Source organism: Adiantum capillus-veneris, chromosome 5 (assembly GCF_014529385.1).
Source record: "Adiantum capillus-veneris isolate H3 chromosome 5, ASM1452938v2, whole genome shotgun sequence".
In the NCBI taxonomy this organism is placed as follows: Eukaryota; Viridiplantae; Streptophyta; class Polypodiopsida; order Polypodiales; family Pteridaceae; genus Adiantum; species Adiantum capillus-veneris.
The window spans coordinates 112895169-112913372 of NC_140935.1; the positions used below are offsets into that span (position 1 = coordinate 112895169).

Consider the following 18204-nt stretch of genomic DNA (forward strand, 5'->3'; position numbering starts at 1 on the left):
GAGAAAGGGGAGCACCTAGGGGTGTAGAAATGGAGGATGAAGGCTATGGAGGTGTGAGAGAAGTGGCAATGGTGAAGAGGGTGAAATAGGACATGGGAGTTGCAGGTTTGGGAGTGGAAAGGAGAGGGAGATGTGTGTAAGAGTGAGTAGGTGTGTGGAAGGGTGAGAGAAATAGGAAGATTTTTTGGGTGTATGAGGTGGCAGTTTTGAAGTCGGCCATAAATTTCATGTAAAATCTCCCTTGACTTAAACATTTATGAAAAAATTATGAAAAATACTTCAGCTCACGAGCTACATTTTGTCTTTTGGAAGTATCCTCAAATTCGGATTATAAGAAGGTGTCAAAATTTGAGCAAAAAGCTGTCCGTGCAGCACCTAATAAAGCTTGAAGTGGGCCACTATTTGATTCTTTTTCCTTTGTAGTCTTCCAAGTGAGCCCCCCATACATCAACCATGACCACCATGACCTAATATTTCCGAGGAGCTTGCACACATGTATGGTATAGGATAAGTATCAAATATAGTATATACTTGTGGGGTAAGAAGATAAGCTAGCTAGTCATGAAAAATGGACACATGGGATGCATGGTGGAAAATTATATATAAAATAAAAGGAGAAAATTCATGAGGGAAGGGACCCTCAATTATTCTCTACTTTGAGTGATTTAAGGAATTTATTTGAAGGTGAAATCTATTTACTTGTGAATATTTAACTGGGAGGGATGGAAAAAAATATGACGGAGCTGATAAGGTTATTGGTGAATTTTTACGATGAAGTCACATAAAGGTTTTTCAAGGCTTGTGTGAGTTGAGCTTAAGTGATAGAATGATAGTAAAATATGGATAAGGAATGACACATGATGGAAGCTAGCATACTTAGGCCTGATAACGCACACCTAAGAATTTATATTTATATAAATACAAAAAAAAACCCTTTATATTTAGGTCCTTTATTTGATAGAAAATATTTACATGTAAAGAGGACCGTAATATTATAAATTTATTTTTTTGGTCTCCTAGCCCAATGAATCGCTCAATTATTTGATATAAAAAAATATGATAAAAACCTAAACACACGCACACTATTTATAATGAAAAAGCGAATCTAGTCATTGTGCTAGGGTGTTTTTGTGGGGTGAAGTGGCTTCTTAAAATTATTTTATGAGAGCCGAAAAACGGCTATCAGTACGAGTGCCTCATTGGGGGGAAATATTTGTATCACAAGATGCTGCAGGTATCTTTGTTCATAACACAAACTTGTCTGAGTCAAAACATGCTAGTATGCGTGCCTCGATTGGTTACAAGGATCACATAAGTTTGTATGAGGCAGCATGTGCAGATATGGCTTTAGTTGTGCTTCAAAGTGTGAAATATAATGCCTATTTGAAAGGTGTTGGGAGATCCATCGGTCCCAGCATTAAAGATTTGGCAGATCGCTTCATGAACTGACCTTCATCTACTTCTGCGGTAGCCGGAAAGAAACTAGTTGACCTCACACATTCTTCAATGCATGAAATGGGTGTCAATAGTCCAGAAATGAATAGAAATATACTCCAAGAGAAGAGTATTAGAGAAAAGAGGCCAATTTTTGCTGATGCAAATATTGTCTTGGAGGAGGATAGCCACAAGCCAGAGTATGTTACAATGACAACTTCAATTGGTGGGCTTCAACACAAAAAAAAAGCTTCAAAGGATGTCCCATATCCCGAAGTAAATGTAGCAAAGTCAGTTTGGGCAATAAGGAGAACAGAACCTGGGCGAAAGATGACTTGTTTTGGTGTAGTGTCAAAAGATGGAGTTTGATGTGGGCAGTTCATTAATGCATGTTCAACGGATGCCAAAATAGGGGTGCCAACTCCTTGTTTTTGGGGTCGCAGGAAATATCCTCCATCTGGTTCACAAATGGGAGGCCTTGTGGAAGGGTTCATTTGGTTTTGTAATTCCAATAACATGCACACCTGGAAGGTTCACATCATAGTCGAAGGGTCACCAGGTCCAGCTCCCGATGTTTGGGTGGTCAGAGGGCACAAATTTGCAACCTCAAGAGGTAACGCAACTACATGGTTTTGTTTTGCATGCAGGAGTTACATCAACATCAAGAATGCATGAAACAGTTCCATTGAACCAAAGAGTTGCGAGCAGCATCCATCCCAAATTTAGAGATGGAAAGATTGTGAAATGGAGATCACGATTAACAAAGGAGTTTCATGGCAAGATTGAAGTGGGTAGAACCATGGCAACAGAGTTGGTGCGAGAGGTCATTGTGGTTTGCAATGAAACACATGTTTTCTATGTTAAGACTGTGGGGTCAAGTGCAAAGGCAGTGACATACTCTGTGACAATGTCAGATTTTCCTAGATGTACTTGCGAGGATTTTCAAAACCGGGAAAGCAAGCGCCTTGTGTATATGCCATGTAAACACATTTACTTCATATTTTTGCAAGTACTTGGCCTTGACCCTCATGCTCATGAGTTCATGCATCAGGCGGCTTTAACGAAATTGGAGTTAGTCCAAGCACTTGGAGGTTCACGAGTGCTGATGCAACCTTAAAGGCTTGTGGACCTTGCTATGGTTTTATAGCAGTAGTTTTTTCGGTGATATGTGCTTATGGCTATTAACTTTTGCCCCAAATATTCTAGTGCGGCAGTATTTTTTTTGTTGCACACTCCATTTTGATATGTAGATGCAATACACCTTTTTGGTTAATATCAATGTTGATGGAAGGTTTTTGGCATGTGTCAGAGATAGAACAATTTAAAATTATTTTTATAGGTTAAGAAACTAGGTAGGGAGTATCTCTAACCAACAAAAATCCAAGATATTGTGGTGTGTTGTCCACTCTGCCTACAGGACCAAGCCAAGTGTGCCTCTCTCTTATCCGGCACCTCCTTATATTACCATCAAGCAGTTACAACCATAACATGTCTGACCACACTAGGTGGCCGGACTCTACCTACACAACCACACACCACAATATATACAACTAATATATTGCACAAGGATATAAAAAAACATTGTAAGTTTTGCAAAGTTTATGGTTTGCGTAATTTTTTATTACAAGGATATCAAAAAAAAGTTTGCGGTTTGCATAATTTTGTATTACAAGGATATCAAAAAAAAATTATGGTTTGCGTAATTTTGTATTGCAACTAATATATTGCACAAGGATATCAAAAAATTTTGTATTGCAAAGATATAAAAAAAAGTTTATGGTTTGCGTAATTTTGTATTACAACTAATATATTGCACAAGGATATCAAAAAACACTGTTAGTTTTGCTCGGTTTATGGTTTGCTCGCTTTTATTGGCTCGGATTTTGGGATTTCTTAGCATGGCATATAGAGGGTTTCAAGACATGGAAGACAATGTAGGTAGGCAACACTGAGAATGGGCGGAGTTGGTAGCTTGTTAGGTGTAGAGAAGGGGGCCGTGATAGGGGTGCAAGCACTCAGTAACCAAGCTCGCAGATCTAAGTCCTTTGATAAATGCCCTCACTGGAGTAGGAATGGGCATCTGCAAGAAGATTTGCGACTTGGTCTTATTCATTGAACTTCTAGTTAGTCTCCTCGTCGTACTAGGTTAGAGCAAGTAGATGACATTAATGCATTACTTGGGGGTTGGTGCGAGTGGAGTATACCTACTAGATACACACTGCAATGGGGGTATTAAACTTTGCCGCGCCCAAATGTAGATTAAAATTTTAGATCTCCCCTATAAGATTTCCGATCCAACTGTAGAGTTCCTCCCCATAAGAGAATTTTTACAAATTTTCAACTCTACAGAGTTGGCACACCCACATCCGATCTTTTTGCCCCGCATTTCTTCAATCTGCAGTGTTAACACATCTTGTACCTTACTGATTGTTGTGACAACATTGATGATGAGAGGGGGGAATTCCACCCTTGTCATGAAAAACTACCCTAAAGTTACGACGCTGATGATATTTGAATTACAAGCAACCCTAAAATAAGGAGGATGATGATATTTGACTGAAAAGTAGCCCAAAACTAAGAGCAGTGATGATATCACATCTACCTTAGAGGAGAAGCATAATTCCCTTCTAGCCGTGCACATGGACAACCAAGGTTACAAACATTCCTCATCAATGTGGTTAATGCGTCATGGGCTACATTGGTTACACTAGCAGTAGTGTATGCTATGGATTTGCCACTACTCTCGGTACTATCTTCTTTCTCTCTCCCACTTGTGGACCATAACCCATGAAAGCCAATGCTCTCATGATGATTGGCTATAGGTTGGGTCCGAATTGCACTCACACAAAGTCATCAATAGCACAATATATTGCTCTAAGTTGGGAAGTCAAAGTAAGCATTATCATGACAAATATCCTCCTATGTCTACTTTCTCCAAAACTAATTAATTTGTCTCTTCGATTCCATTAGAATCTCCTAATTTGAAGGCAAAAGGCATTGCCCCGTCGCCATCACAACCTCCCCACACAACAATAGCCGCCCCGATGCGCCATTGCTCGCTCTCTATAGCTTCCCTCCCCATGTAGCCACCTTCCCTTTCTGCGCCATGCACCATTGCAGGCCAGCGACCATTGCTCGCTCTCTCTCTTTCTCTCTCCACATTTGTAGACGACATAGACCCAAAAAGATCTCTCTCTCTCTCTCTCTCTCTCTCTCTCTCTCTCTCTCTCTCTCTCTCTCTCTCTCTCTCTCTCTCTCTCTCTCTGTCGCATTGCACTGCCAGGAAGATGCTAGCCCAATAAAATATCTCCCTCTAGCCCTTGCCATGCAATTCTCTCCTTTAGGCTTTGCCACCTGCGTGCTCTAGCCTCTCAACTCTTGACGGACAGCCTCGCAACCTTCCAAGACTCCTTGGTGTTTGCTCTCTCTCTCTCTCCACCTTTGCCTCACCAGGCTCACAGAAACCACCTCTCTCTCTACTGCCCTTGGCAAGTTGGCCTCACACAGAGCGAATCTCTCTCTATCCCTCACACTCCCTCCATCGCCGTCTGCTCCTCTCTAGGTTGCACCTGGCCTCATAGAGAGCCAATCTCTATCGCCCTCTGATCGCTCTCTTGCACCCTCCAGTCCTTACACACAGCGAATCTGGGTCCCCCTCACACTCCAACTGCAGCCACAACCATCTCCTCCTTGCTGCGCGATTCCTTGCAGGGTAAGGCAACCCTAAACGACCATATGGATTCACCATACTGAGAAGATCTATTCCTTCCTCTTGGGTTGCCTACGAAATACACACGGAGCACGCTACCCAGACCTTGCCCTCCATCCGGCTCCTCGCTGTCCTGCACCTGCTGCTTCCTTGCAACCACGTCGTGTCTGCCCTCTTTCAACAGGCTCGGGACGCCTCTGTCGTGCATGGTTAAAATTCCCAAAACACCTGAGATTAAATATTTCCAAAGTAAAAAAAGGTTGTGGCTTTTCATAAGAAGATTGAAGATTGCTGCTCTCTCTCTCTCTCTCTCTCTCTCTCTCTCTCTCTCTCTTTGCATGTGCCATGTACTCCTCTTTTTCGCCTCAGAGCCATACAAGAATCCTAGGAGATTCCACTTAATGCAACCCTTAGAAAGATTGGTAGCACCTACTGACCTTCAAAACCACTTTACTTTATTAGTACTTAGTTCTACACCCAACATTGAATTATTAAGTGCTCATCCAAACACTTTCACAATTCCACATCCATTCAAAATGTCAATGAAACTTAATTTCTAACCTTCAAGGTACTTTCCATCTTGATTTGGCCACTTAAGACTAATGAAAATAAAAGAGAACAAGACAAGTTGATTTAAGTGCTTATGGGCAGACTTAGTCAAAGTTCATAAAAGAGAAGTCCACAACCTATAGTCTTCTCTAAAGAATTCTCTTAAGGACACTCTCTCCTTTCATAAGTTTCATTGCTTAAGGACACTCTCTCCTTTCATAAGTTTCATTGCTTGCCATATTTGAAACATCAAAATTTTTGAAAATGGGAGGCTTTTTACCCTACCCAGCTCCCTATGCCTTGGTGTACCATGACCACCATGGGCCCTAGCCAATTTTTGTGGGGGAATTACTGAAGGATTCGTATGATCCTATGTTAAAAAATGGGATGACCATGTTCAAAGCTCCTTGATCATCTTCACCTACTAATTTACGACCATTTTTCAACAACGTGTGTCCTCACCTAGGAATGTTGTAAAATTTTTGAAAAAGTTCTAAAGAATTTTGGAAGTATCGGGGATAACATTTGCATAAAACGAGAGGTATTTAGTGGACTTTGAAGATTTGAGGGTTTTGCCCCCCCCCCCCCTTCCTTTGTAAGACTAGCGGGTAGACAGACATGCGAATAACCTCCCAACCATCCTATATAGGTCCCTGGCCCTCTTCCATATATAGACCCCTTTAGTGCATGTGTGTCTGGCACATTGCCCGGGCCGTGCCCTTCTAGTCCTACCCTTGGCATGACATTACTCCCCCCTTGGAGGAGCGTTTTCGTCCTCGAAAACACAAGTGGTGGTATCTTCATAAGAACGCTAATGTTGTCCACCGTGGCATCCCTCATGGATCCAACGGTTCGTTGAATCAGAACCCGATTCATTGGGAGGTTCAATGAAATCAAGAACCACATCTTGATTTTCTACATTGTTGTCCTTGTGCAACCGTCTTGGTTAACCAACTCATAATCAAAAGAGCGTGAAGGCTCCATTTAGAACTCACTTGAGAATGCTAAACGAGTTATCACAACTAAGAGGTGTTTAAATGCATACCCAGGTTTCAGACTTTCTGAAGATACTGGAATGTGCAATATAACCTCGGCTCATCTTTCCATGAAAGTACTATGCTGACATACTCATCAGCAGCAACCAAGTCCTTGACTTGCGGTGGTTTCTTGCCAATAGTCAACCTCATCCAAACTGATGATTAAGGTTGATAACTTGAGAATAACAGGCAAAGACGCCTTTCATCATATGAAGCAAACTCCAAACCAGAAAGGTAACCGATCTAGTTGTTTCACTTCTTGCTAACGTATGCACTTAGCATATCCTTTAGCGTGCTTTACTAACGTATGCACTTTGCATATCCTTTAGTACTAAATAGAATGCTTGTAAGCTGCCCATCCTACGCGGGATGAATAGCAACAGTAAGAGTGAGGTGCTTTCCCCCAACCTCTTACAGACAGTCGCCAACGACTGACGACAAACTATGACTCAATCATTGAGTATCCAGCCATATACTCGATATGGAAGGGAGACAACCAACTAGTTTGAAAGCAGATTGGAGTTTCGAGCAGCCAATGACGAACACCCATACTGAGCCATCACCTTGTATGGTAGGGTATAAACTCATACTAAATCTGCAAGAGAGATTGCACTGGTAGTGCAAAAAATTACAGAAACAATAATGTCCATGAAGTTGCATGCTGTGCCGAATAAATTTGTGTTAAACACTAGGGCCCATAACACCTAGTGTGCATGCATTTAACACAAACATATCGGAACCGCAAGTCCATGACGAGAATTTCCACGGTACGTACGTGAAAGTCTTGCAGCAAATTTGGACCATAATAGAATGTGACAACCTGATCACACCTAGGTACCAACCATGAGACATTCTCATGTACAGAGCATACTTAGCTATATGTAGAAACGACCCTCCGTTAAGGTGGTTTCACAGCACTTGTAATCTTAACAAGTCTGTACTTAGTACCCGATAATTTCTGGCCACTTAAATTGCTCCTGATACTGTGTGCTTAAAATGGTCGAGAAAACAGATGTGACCAGCACTTAGGGACTTTGTCTTGACACATATTTGAAATAGGGCGCCAGTGTCAATCCCAGAGACTCATATTCGCCACATGTGGAATATGTCTCAACTAAGGATGTCGGAAAAAGAACATCCTACAAGTACAAGATGTACTTGTGTGTGTAGGTAGCTCTAAACACTTTACGACAAGAGTGTGAGGGACCCTCATTCATTGCTCCACACTGGCTAAACTGAACTCTTTGAGTTCCTAGACCATGTTGTATCCCATGTGACAACATGTGCCAAATCAAACCCTACAAGTAGGTTCGTAACAGCATAAGGTATAGTGGATGCTACGATCCAAAATACTCTGTTCCAACATGCCCTTGACATGGCTTCGAAACATTCAAGCGTATTTATACAACTTGCACTGGAAACCGTGGGTGTTGCCTACGCAATCCAACCCCTTTGGTTAACATCTACGTAGTCAAACCCCTTGGTAAGACCCTCTGTAGAAACTGCTCAACTAGCAGACAACGGTAACCAACATAGTTAACCGTGTACATAATGATTGGAATCAACTCGAAAAGTTGAATTCGTCCGCTACCGTGTGGTAGATTGCGGAATTCTTTCCTTGAAAGTTTAACTGGGAGCGATCAAACTGTGATCCTCAATGCCTATGGGGTTATTTAGCAGTCACCCTCCGGGTCGTACTCCAAACAATATGTCCATAGACACTCCGTAGTGCTATAGAGAGAGCAAGAAATTGACACAAGTGAACTGCCTAGCTCTTGTGGACAGCCATGCTGTCTCAACTGATTGCTGCATCTATACTTCCTTGTAGAGATCAACTACTGTGAGTTGAAGATTTATCAAAAACTCAACTTGAGTGTCGCAGTGAAAACATATAGTGCAAAACTGACACTGTATACTTCCTGAATGACAAGACCCTTGCTTGTCCATTAACGTCGATGTGTACTTCCCTGGGTAGATCTTTTCACTCTTGAAAACAATCACCCAAAGAATGCCAATAGTTGGGTCTTACCCTTGGCCTGACAATGGCTCTTAGCCTGTGTGGCTCATAGCCCTTGTGCAAATGAGTGTTCAATGGACGAACCGATCAACAAAAAATCCTTTCGTAAGAGCCTTGCCCTTTGCCTCCATCCGTTGAGGCCGCAATCGATCGTTCCAAAGTGTCATACTAAATGTATTCCACAGAAGTTCTTGATGATGAATTCCACGCTGCGTGCTGAGAGTCCTGCCGCCTTGTAGCCCATGCCGAAGGTGGTGCTAAGGTGCGGAGTGGGAACGCCCCCCCTTTTTGCTTAATTGAAGGCATGGCTTTGGTCCATCGGACGCCACTTAATGGTGGTGTGTATCAAAATAAAAATAAAAACCAGTAAAACGTATGGCAGCGATGGCGAACTTTGTTGCGCAGGGAAAAACGAGATCAAAGCCGGTGCTGCATATGGTATTAGGCACACCGTCTGTGACGAAATATGCTCCCGGACCCAAGGCGATCCCATTAAGCCAAAAAGCCAGTAGATTCTTGCAGGTCGAATCCGGCCTCGATCCATGTGTAGGTTTGTATCCCGCGCTGCAACTTTCTTCATCGGCTCGTGCACAGGAGTCGTTTCCTGCGTCCCTTTGCTGCCGAGCTTCAACAACGCTTTGCATGGCATGCAAGGTGCATGCCATGTACCTTGCATGAATAGCATCGACTGTTCCTTCATGGCTTAAGAAATCACTCCATGGCAGCACCTAACCGTTGAGGTCCCATGAACGCCAAGGGAGAGAAAGATCGAGAGAAAGCGAGAAACAGGGGGCAAGAGATCCATGCCTGCTCTTTCGCCATAGCTCCACCCTTCTCCTCCCCCTGAGCACTGATACCAGTGTAAGACCAGCGGGTAGACAGACATGCGAATAACCTCCCAACCATCCTATATAGGCCCCTGGCCCTCTTCCATATATAGACCCCTTTACTAGATGTGTGTCCGGCACATTGCCTGGGCCGTGCCCGTCTAGTCCTACCCTTGGCATGACACCCCTTCCCCTCCCCCAAAACCTACGGTAGATATAAAACATAAGTGGAGGTTATCCTTATTGTATACGCTTATGGTATCCCTATTAAAAACCCCTCTTCCTTACACTCACATGATACCATATGAAACTACATAGTGAATCCCCAGGGAGGGCTCATGAGTTGTGGGCTTGAGGGAAAGACCAAAGCAGGGCCAACGTCATAGAGTTGTTATTCACATGGGGAAATTTCAAGGTAGAGTTCCACCGACTTCAAGCATCTTATCGAGAGGGGAAGTGCAAAAGCTGCTACAACTCTTGAGGATAATTTTCCTTCTATCGCTTTCATGCAATGAGGACTTTGATTCTTGAGAGCTAAATTGGCTGAGTGGGGAGGACTTATCACTAATTGACACCTCCCTAGGGAGGTGGGATCAATGGCCCACATTAAACATCGCAAGGCAAGAGCAATTTGGGTCGTCGGATTACATTTTTGAACTAATTGTGTAACTAAGTATTTGTGAACTGAGTGTGAACTTGATTTAAAAAGGGTGTGAACTCAGTGTGGCACCACACCAAAATTGGTGCCAACTTGAGAGGGTATGTGCACCACACCAAATTTGGTGCGAACTTGATTTGAACTAAGGGTGAACTAGGTGTGAACTCATACGCAACAACCTGGTTTTTAAACTTAAAACACACTCTGCTTTCAACAAGTATACAATAGCTTAGCGGTTAGAGGGAGAGAGAGTGATGTGTTCAAAACTTGAATCTAAGACCCTTGGGAATCTTTTGCATTCCTTAGACAATCCAACGATCACGATTAACCAGCGATCGTGAGCCGTTGATCCCAATCTCCAAAGGGAGGTGACAATTAGTGCCATGACGGGGCACGACCACAATCATAGAATAGTTTTGCACATAGATGAAGGTCGAGAGTTCCACTAACTTCACCCGCCTTATCCAGAGGGGAGCTACAAAAGCTATTGTAGCTGTTGAGGCTATTTGCCCTTTCGTCACTTTCACGCAATGAGGACTTTGACTCCTGAGAGGTAGATCAACCATTTTGGACGGAGTTGGCTCCATCTAGGCTTTGTTCTCGTGCGAGTCTGTACTACAACAACAAACTTACGTTGTAGCGCGCTTCTGCAAAGTGCAAGTACGTCGAGAACTTGGTGACCATCTGGCAACCTCACAATGCCCATTATACATAGGCTCATGCCTCACGTGTTTTGAAGGTTCCACATGGTGAAATTGTCAAATTATAGACTATCAATTTATCAAATGATATATTCTCGCATGCGCCTTATTGCGCACTAGCCTAGTCACTCCTGCGCACTTCGCGAGTTTGTTTTGTCCGGGGAAGTACCGAAAATGATCTCAGCACTGACCTATTAATGAACAGTGAGCGCGATGGAAAAACGAGGACTCCTCAAGTCTCAAGACTAAGTATTAAGTAACACCTAAAGGCGAAGACGGTAGACCACTCGGCAGGAAATTTACCTGTTGGGGGGAGAGAGAGACGGAGAGGGTGGGAAGCTGGGAACTATGGTGACATTGAGAGTAGAGGGGAGCTAGCCCTTACTAGAGAGAGAGAGAGAGAGAGAGAGAGAGAGAGAGAGAGAGAGATGCCTCCGCAGGTTGCCCTAGCTCTTCTACTCCTTCTTGGGCTTCTCATCTGTACAACACCATCACTTTCAGCGTCATCGACAGGCTCTTGCCCCATGGATTTCTCCTTCGTGAGCTCCTTCTACCCTACTACATGTGAAGGCTCATCAACAGATCAACAAGGGCCACCAAGCTCGGCCTGCTGCCTCACTGCATTCAACACATTTGGCCTCGGCATCGCCTTGTATTTGCGCGAATCCCACATCTTCGAGCTCCCCGACAACCGCACGCTCTACGCATGCTATGATGCATACCAAGCGGTGCTCATTAAGACCGGGCTTCAAGGGTTTTCTGTGCTTGATTGCCAACAATTCAGCAATTCCTCTCATTTCATAAGGAGCCCGACCCTCTGTGGGGGAATTGAGACTGTCGAAGATTGGCAGAGCAAAGTGGGTGTCACGGCTATGGATTCCTCGTGCAAGGGCGACCTTTCGGACTCAGCTGTTTGCCAAGTCTGTAATGTCGATGCATTATTGACGCTCTCCATAGCCAGTAATTTATCTGCAAATAATTCTGATTGCTTCTACTTCGTGGCTCTCTATGCGGCTGGTGTAATTAATGAGTTTGGCCCCACCAATTTTGCAACTGCTGGCTGCTTGCTAGCCCTCGAAGCTTCCACCTCAAATCGCAACAGCTCTCATCACATCGCCACGTTTGTTGCTGTTGGAGCTGCAATTGTCGTCTGCTCATTATGTGTGATTGCACTCTCTACCTGGCTATGGTGCCGTCGAAGGCAGCAATTATACCATCAACGGTTTGTTAGCAGGAACAGGAGGCTTTTGAGCAGCACTTTGCAGCCTAATGTGGGCGCAATTTGGTACCAGTTTGATGACATCAAACTGGCAACCAACAATTTTTCGACCAATAACCTCGTAGGATCAGGTGGGTTTTCCGTCGTATATAAAGGCATCATGCCAGATGGATCTCAAGTGGCTGTGAAAAGCCTTAAAAACTGCACTAAAGAAGGTGATGCAGAGTTTCGTAATGAAGTGGAGGTGATCAACAGTGTGCGACACCGCAATCTCGCAGCTTTAAGGGGATGTTGTGTTGCTAGTAACACAAGCCTAGGGCACCTCCGGCTGCTCATCTACGACTACATGCCCAATGGTAGTTTGGAAGACTATCTTTTTCAAAAAGGGAAACCAGTATTAGAGTGGGCAGACAGGGAGCGTATTGCTGTGGACATGGCTCGTGGTCTTGCATACCTTCATATGGGTGTTCAACCTGCCATTATACACAGAGACATCAAAGCAAACAACATTCTTCTAGATGAGCATTTAAATGCACATGTGGCTGACTTTGGGCTAGCCAAAGTGACGTTAGAAGGGATGACGCATATGACAACAAGAGTGGCGGGAACGCAGGGATATCTGGCCCCGGAATACGCCTTGTATGGGCAGCTAACAGAGAAGAGTGATGTGTATAGTTTTGGAGTTTTGCTTCTGGTTTTGGTGAGTGGAAGGCAGGCATTGGATTTGCGGGGTGAGTATCCACTAATCACAGACTGGGCTTGGGTGATGGTGAAGAGTGGGAATACATTGGGCGTTGTCGACGAGCGCATTCACGACAAGGGTCCTTCCAAAGTGATGGAAAGGTTTGTGCTTATTGGTATACTATGTGCCCATCTTCTGGTTGCTTTTAGGCCCACAATGGCTCAAGCCTTTAAAATGCTTCAAGGGGTTGTGGAAGTGCCACAAATTCCCGACCGTCCTCTGCCTTTGACTCATGATGGTCTTCTCAATTTTGATGGCAACTCCAGTGTGTCCTCTATGCCTAGCATTGGGGATCCCCGCACCTACACCGAAGACCTTCTTAGGTAGCTTTTTGGCTCCCTCAGAGTGCTAAACTGGTTAAAATGTATGCCACCTTATCATGTGTATTGGGGATTATAACCATACAACCAGATAAATCAGGAAAATTGAAGATTTTTGCATTTATGGTAGCCCATCCACAAGAGAGTAATCATACATAAAATGGACCAAATGCTTTGACATCCTCGGCGCTAGCGACATCAATGCTCAATAATACGGGGCTCAAATGCAGAGAGGGAGGGATTATGAGCACAAGGACATGCCTGCCTCAGACAAGCCTTCTCTGCTATTGATCACATCTTCTCTGCGTGTTGCCTGATTGACCGGGCAAAAGCGTGGAAGTGGAGGCTACATTCTTGCTTTGTGGATATGAGGAGGCTACATTGTTGCCTTGTTAATTTTGCCAGAACCTTTGACACTGCTTTTGGATATATTTGCTTGATGTATTTAGAGATAAGTCTCGAGATGATCAGGTGCTGGGTTCAAGATCACGATTTTAACACTTTATGTTCTGGTCTTAGTGTATTCAGAGGCATGCTTTGAGAAATAAGGAAAATCGTGATTTTGACACTTGAATTGTTGGTTGGATATGCAAGGTTTCTTTGAATTGTTTCTCTGATGACTGATCCAATGAGGAGTGAGCTTGATTCATTGCCAAAGCAACTTGGGATTTGAGTTAGTAGCTGATCCTTTTGAGGATGGCTTCCATGGATTTTTGAGCATTTAATATTGAGGACAAGCACATATTTTGAAGAATATCTCTCCTCATATTTGGGAATCTAATCTAATCATGGAGACCTTATTTAGAAACACTTATTAGACCAAACATCAAAGCAAGAATGTCTCCCTCTTAGGCTTAACAAAATTATGAAGAAAATTGGCCAAATTGGCCCAAAACACACATTCATAAATTGCCTTCTTCTTTAGTGCTCATGGCTTGTATCTAAGACCATCTTAAATCACATCCTCTTTTTGGCCGGCTCACATGGCAAACCATGGCATCACTTTACTTTTTCGTTCGGCTCACACTAGGTTTGTGTTTGAGGCATTGAAGTGGCTTGAGCCACAATAGTGGCTTTACGCCTCATACAATAAAATTGGCTTTAACATTTTGTATTTTTCAAGAAACCAAGAAGAACGGACATAATATAGGTTGTATGACATAGAGAAACACTTTGGTATACCATTTCTCTCAAAAAAAAGTACCCGATAAGAAATCATGATTTTTTTAAAATTAGCTAAAAGCTAAAAATACATGTAGAGGTGACCCAATGGGGGATTTGAATGCACAACCCATAGGTTGAGATACCAAAGCCTTACCATTAGACCAACTATTTATGGACTTGGGATATCAATTTTTTGAGTAGTCTTTGTTCGATTATAACCCTAAAATGACCCTTTAAAAATGGTATTTATGTTGGGCATGTGGTTTTAACCTATGTATCAACATATAGTACACATCCTTTCTTATCCAATCAAAGTCTGCATAAATCAGTGTTTGGGAAAACCTCAAATAGAAAACGTCTATTTGAGTTTGTAGACGGAGCTAGACTTTTTAACGCCATTGAAAATAGCGACTTTCCATTTCAAAGAGAATTTTAATTGACTTTATTCCTTTTCTAGTACTCTAGTTTTAATGCAACAAATTTGGACACTTCATCAAGGATTGCCCCATGAAGTCTAATGGCACTGCAGCTCCAGTGGCACAGTTCCTCAGTAACCCCGATGAAAGGGTTGGAGAAGCAAGGAGGCAATAACGAATGGGCAAATGCAGGGAAGGATAAAGAGGATATGGTATGCAACAAAATGGATATCAAGATGCAGAAAAATATTGTGGAGAAATCGATTCTCATACAACGGATCCCCAAAGTCTCATGCAATGATAATGTGATCATTATTCCTGCTGCTACCCTGAAATTCATGATGGTGACGACGACGGTTGTTCAAGTCCCTGGTCTAAAAAGAGCCAAAAGGGTGAAGGCAGTGACAAGAGACTCCAAAGTGCTCGAAGACGTTGTCAGGAGTTTTTTGGAGCAAGGGATTGCGCACATGTTCATATACATGCATGGTGCATCAAATAAAGGATTGCCCATTTTCCTTAGCCAGGTGCTTATGTGGGGCCCACATGTGTACAGGTAGGACAGGGTGTACATAGTGCATCGATTTTCACTATCACCAGTACCAGTATGTTTTTTCTACAATAATGAGGAGTTTATAGCGCGTAAAACTTCTCGAGGAAGCTATCCGCGGGCCGACGACGTGAGGTCAGCAGGTGCGTCAGATGGCATCTAGTGGCGTCAGGAGGGCGAACGAGGTCAATATTTGCACGCGGATGAGGACGGACACAACGTGGGTGTTTTCTTGTGAGAGTTATGTTGAAAGGTCATCATTAGGACCACTTTTTGGGGCCACTTCACGTGGTGGCGAGATGCATTATTGGAAAAAAGCTGAGTGCCAGGTGTGCGGATGATGCAAAAAGGTGACAACTATGCACTGCGAGGTCAGTTTTTGGCCTGTTCGAGGTCCGTTTGAGGTCATCTAAAAGGCCAAGGGTGCCCAAGTAATAAAGCTAAGTGTGGGAACTGAAAAAACAGAGAGAAGACCAGAAAAAACGTGGAGAAGAGAGGAGGAACAGCTGCAGGTGTGTTTTTGCTCATTTTGGAGCCTGTTTTGGTCGTAAACTGCTCATCCGAGGTCGGATTTGAGCACTTTGACATTGTAGACTGGGGTTTTGGGCCGTTCCGGACGCGATGGCGCTGTCCATTTTGCCAAATTCCTCACTCTTTTCCTGCTGTTTTTCTGTGTAAGTTTCTCCTATGAGGGAAGTTTCTGCTCTAGTTTGTGATTGTATCTGGCTTATTTTACCCATATTGTGTGAGCTATTTGCCCCATTGGTGTTGGCCCAAGCTCAATTGTATCTAAACATCATAAATTCTCCTCTTTTGAGCTGAGTTTTTGTGTGTGTGTGTGTGTGTGTGTGTGTGTGTGTGGAGTGGGCAAGTGGATAGTCTCTCTCCTCTCACTCCAGAGGTGTGTTCCCTGTCTCGGCCAGGTGTGTTGTCTAAGCCGAGTGGTGTCCCATAGTGTGTGTGTGTATCTTCCCAAGAGTGTGTGTCGGGTCGTTATAGAGGCGCTGTGTGTGTTTTCATCCCGCTCACATTTTTTTGGCGCCCCCACGGAGGATCCTCTTCGAGTACCTTCTGCTTCGAGCTTCGAGCTTCGAGCTTCGAGCTTCGGGATTACAGGTTGCAGGTTGCAGGTTGCAGATTATAGGTTACAGGTTACAGGTTACAGGGACATGTATAGGTACAGGTGATTCACACAGGTACAGGTAGCTGGAGTACAGTGATATACTAGCATTGATGTCACTTGCAGTTGTTGTGGGAATGCATCACTTGGCGCCTATTTGAGCGCATTGTCTGCTGGATTGTACGTTACTTGTGGAAACTGCCATTGTACGCATTTGTGGAGCCATACTTGGTTGTATTTGGCAGTCCCAGCCATTTCTGAGACTTGGTCTGGAAGATAGTCATTTCTGAGACTTGACTATATGCGATTTGCATTAGCCTTCGTGTGAGGGTCGATAGCGTGAGGTTTTTATTGAGCTGGGGGATTCTCAAATGTGGAGATCCTTTCGGTGATACAGGTAGCTGGAGCACCCTTTTTGTGACCTCGCCATAGGCTATGTACTAGTGAGTCCTACTTGATGCTCGGGTTCTATTGTTGACAGTTTATGCATACATAGACAGTCTATATTTTGGGTTCCTACTGCTCTACTTCTGGGGAAACTCTATCGAAATTTTCCCAAGTTATGATGGCTGGTTTTTTGGTATTTTGAGCCATTTATGCTGTTATGCTGCTGAAATTTGGGAAAAAATCAGAGGATAAGTCAGGTGTGCCTTCTTGGGAGCTTCATGGTTGGCTTTAATGGATGATCAAAATGGCCCTCAGTTCACTCCTTTTCATTTAACTCAAAGAATTCAAATTAATGTTCATGTGTCCAAGAAGATCTTTTTCCAGCAGCGCATAGTCTTTATGTTTGGGCCAAGAAGATTGAGAGAGATCCTGGAATGTCCTTTGCCTGTTGTCATTCTGATGATTAACTATGAAAACTCATTTGATGTGCATGTGTTTGTCCTTATCTAAAGCTGAGCTCCATTGAAGTTTCTGGGGATTGGGTAGTGAAAAGTTTTGGGTTCTTGCACGTGTGTTCGAAGGGGTTCTCAAAGCATCATAATTTGGGTAGCCATGGCTTTCTCTTATCCGGAGTTTCATGGAAGAAGTGATGAAGATGTGGAAGAATTTTTGGAAAAGATGGAGGTTGCCTGCATTAGCAACCAGATTCATGACCCTACGCAAATGTTACGCCTTCTCCAAATTTGTTTGAAGAGTGATGCACGAGTTTGGTCTAAAGCATTTGAAGAGGAGTTGCGTGTAGCAGATCCACCTATAAGATTGAGTTGGGACAATCTAAGGCATGGATTGGAAGTGGAGTTTGTGAAGATAGAAGATCCTGACAAAGTGTGGCAAGAAGTACAAGGTTTGGTGCAGAAGGAAGGTGAGCCAGTAGATGCGTACATACGTAAGTTTTCATTGGCATGGGAGCGAATGTGCAAGGCTTTAGCACCACAGATACCCCTGCCTGACATGATGAAGAAGGACAGGTTCTTGGCTGGTCTTTGGGAGAATATACGTTGGAGAGTGGAGCTAAAGAAGCCTAGGACATATGAGGATGCACTAGAGGTAGCAAGGAACAAAGAGTGGAAGCTGAGGAAAATGAGCCAGTTAGGGGTGGAGTCTTTGCCAATGAGGTTTGAATTTCAACCTATAGAGTCTTTACAAGGGCGCATGTCAGGGGTTCATCATGAACCAGTAGTTCCTATTACTACTCAGGTTATGCCAGCAGTGGTCACTATAGCAATGCAAGATGATGGGCTAAGGCAAGACATGAGGCAAATGGTAGATTTGATGAAGAATCTCAGCCTAAACACGC

At 43.6% G+C, this 18204-nt stretch overlaps 1 pseudogene; it reads left to right on the forward strand.

Annotated features, from left to right (window-relative positions):
* Positions 1-11214: 11214 nt before the first annotated feature.
* On the forward strand, positions 11215-13781 carry LOC147457933 (putative receptor-like protein kinase At1g11050 pseudogene; annotated as a pseudogene).
* The last annotated feature ends 4423 nt before the right edge of the window (positions 13782-18204 follow it).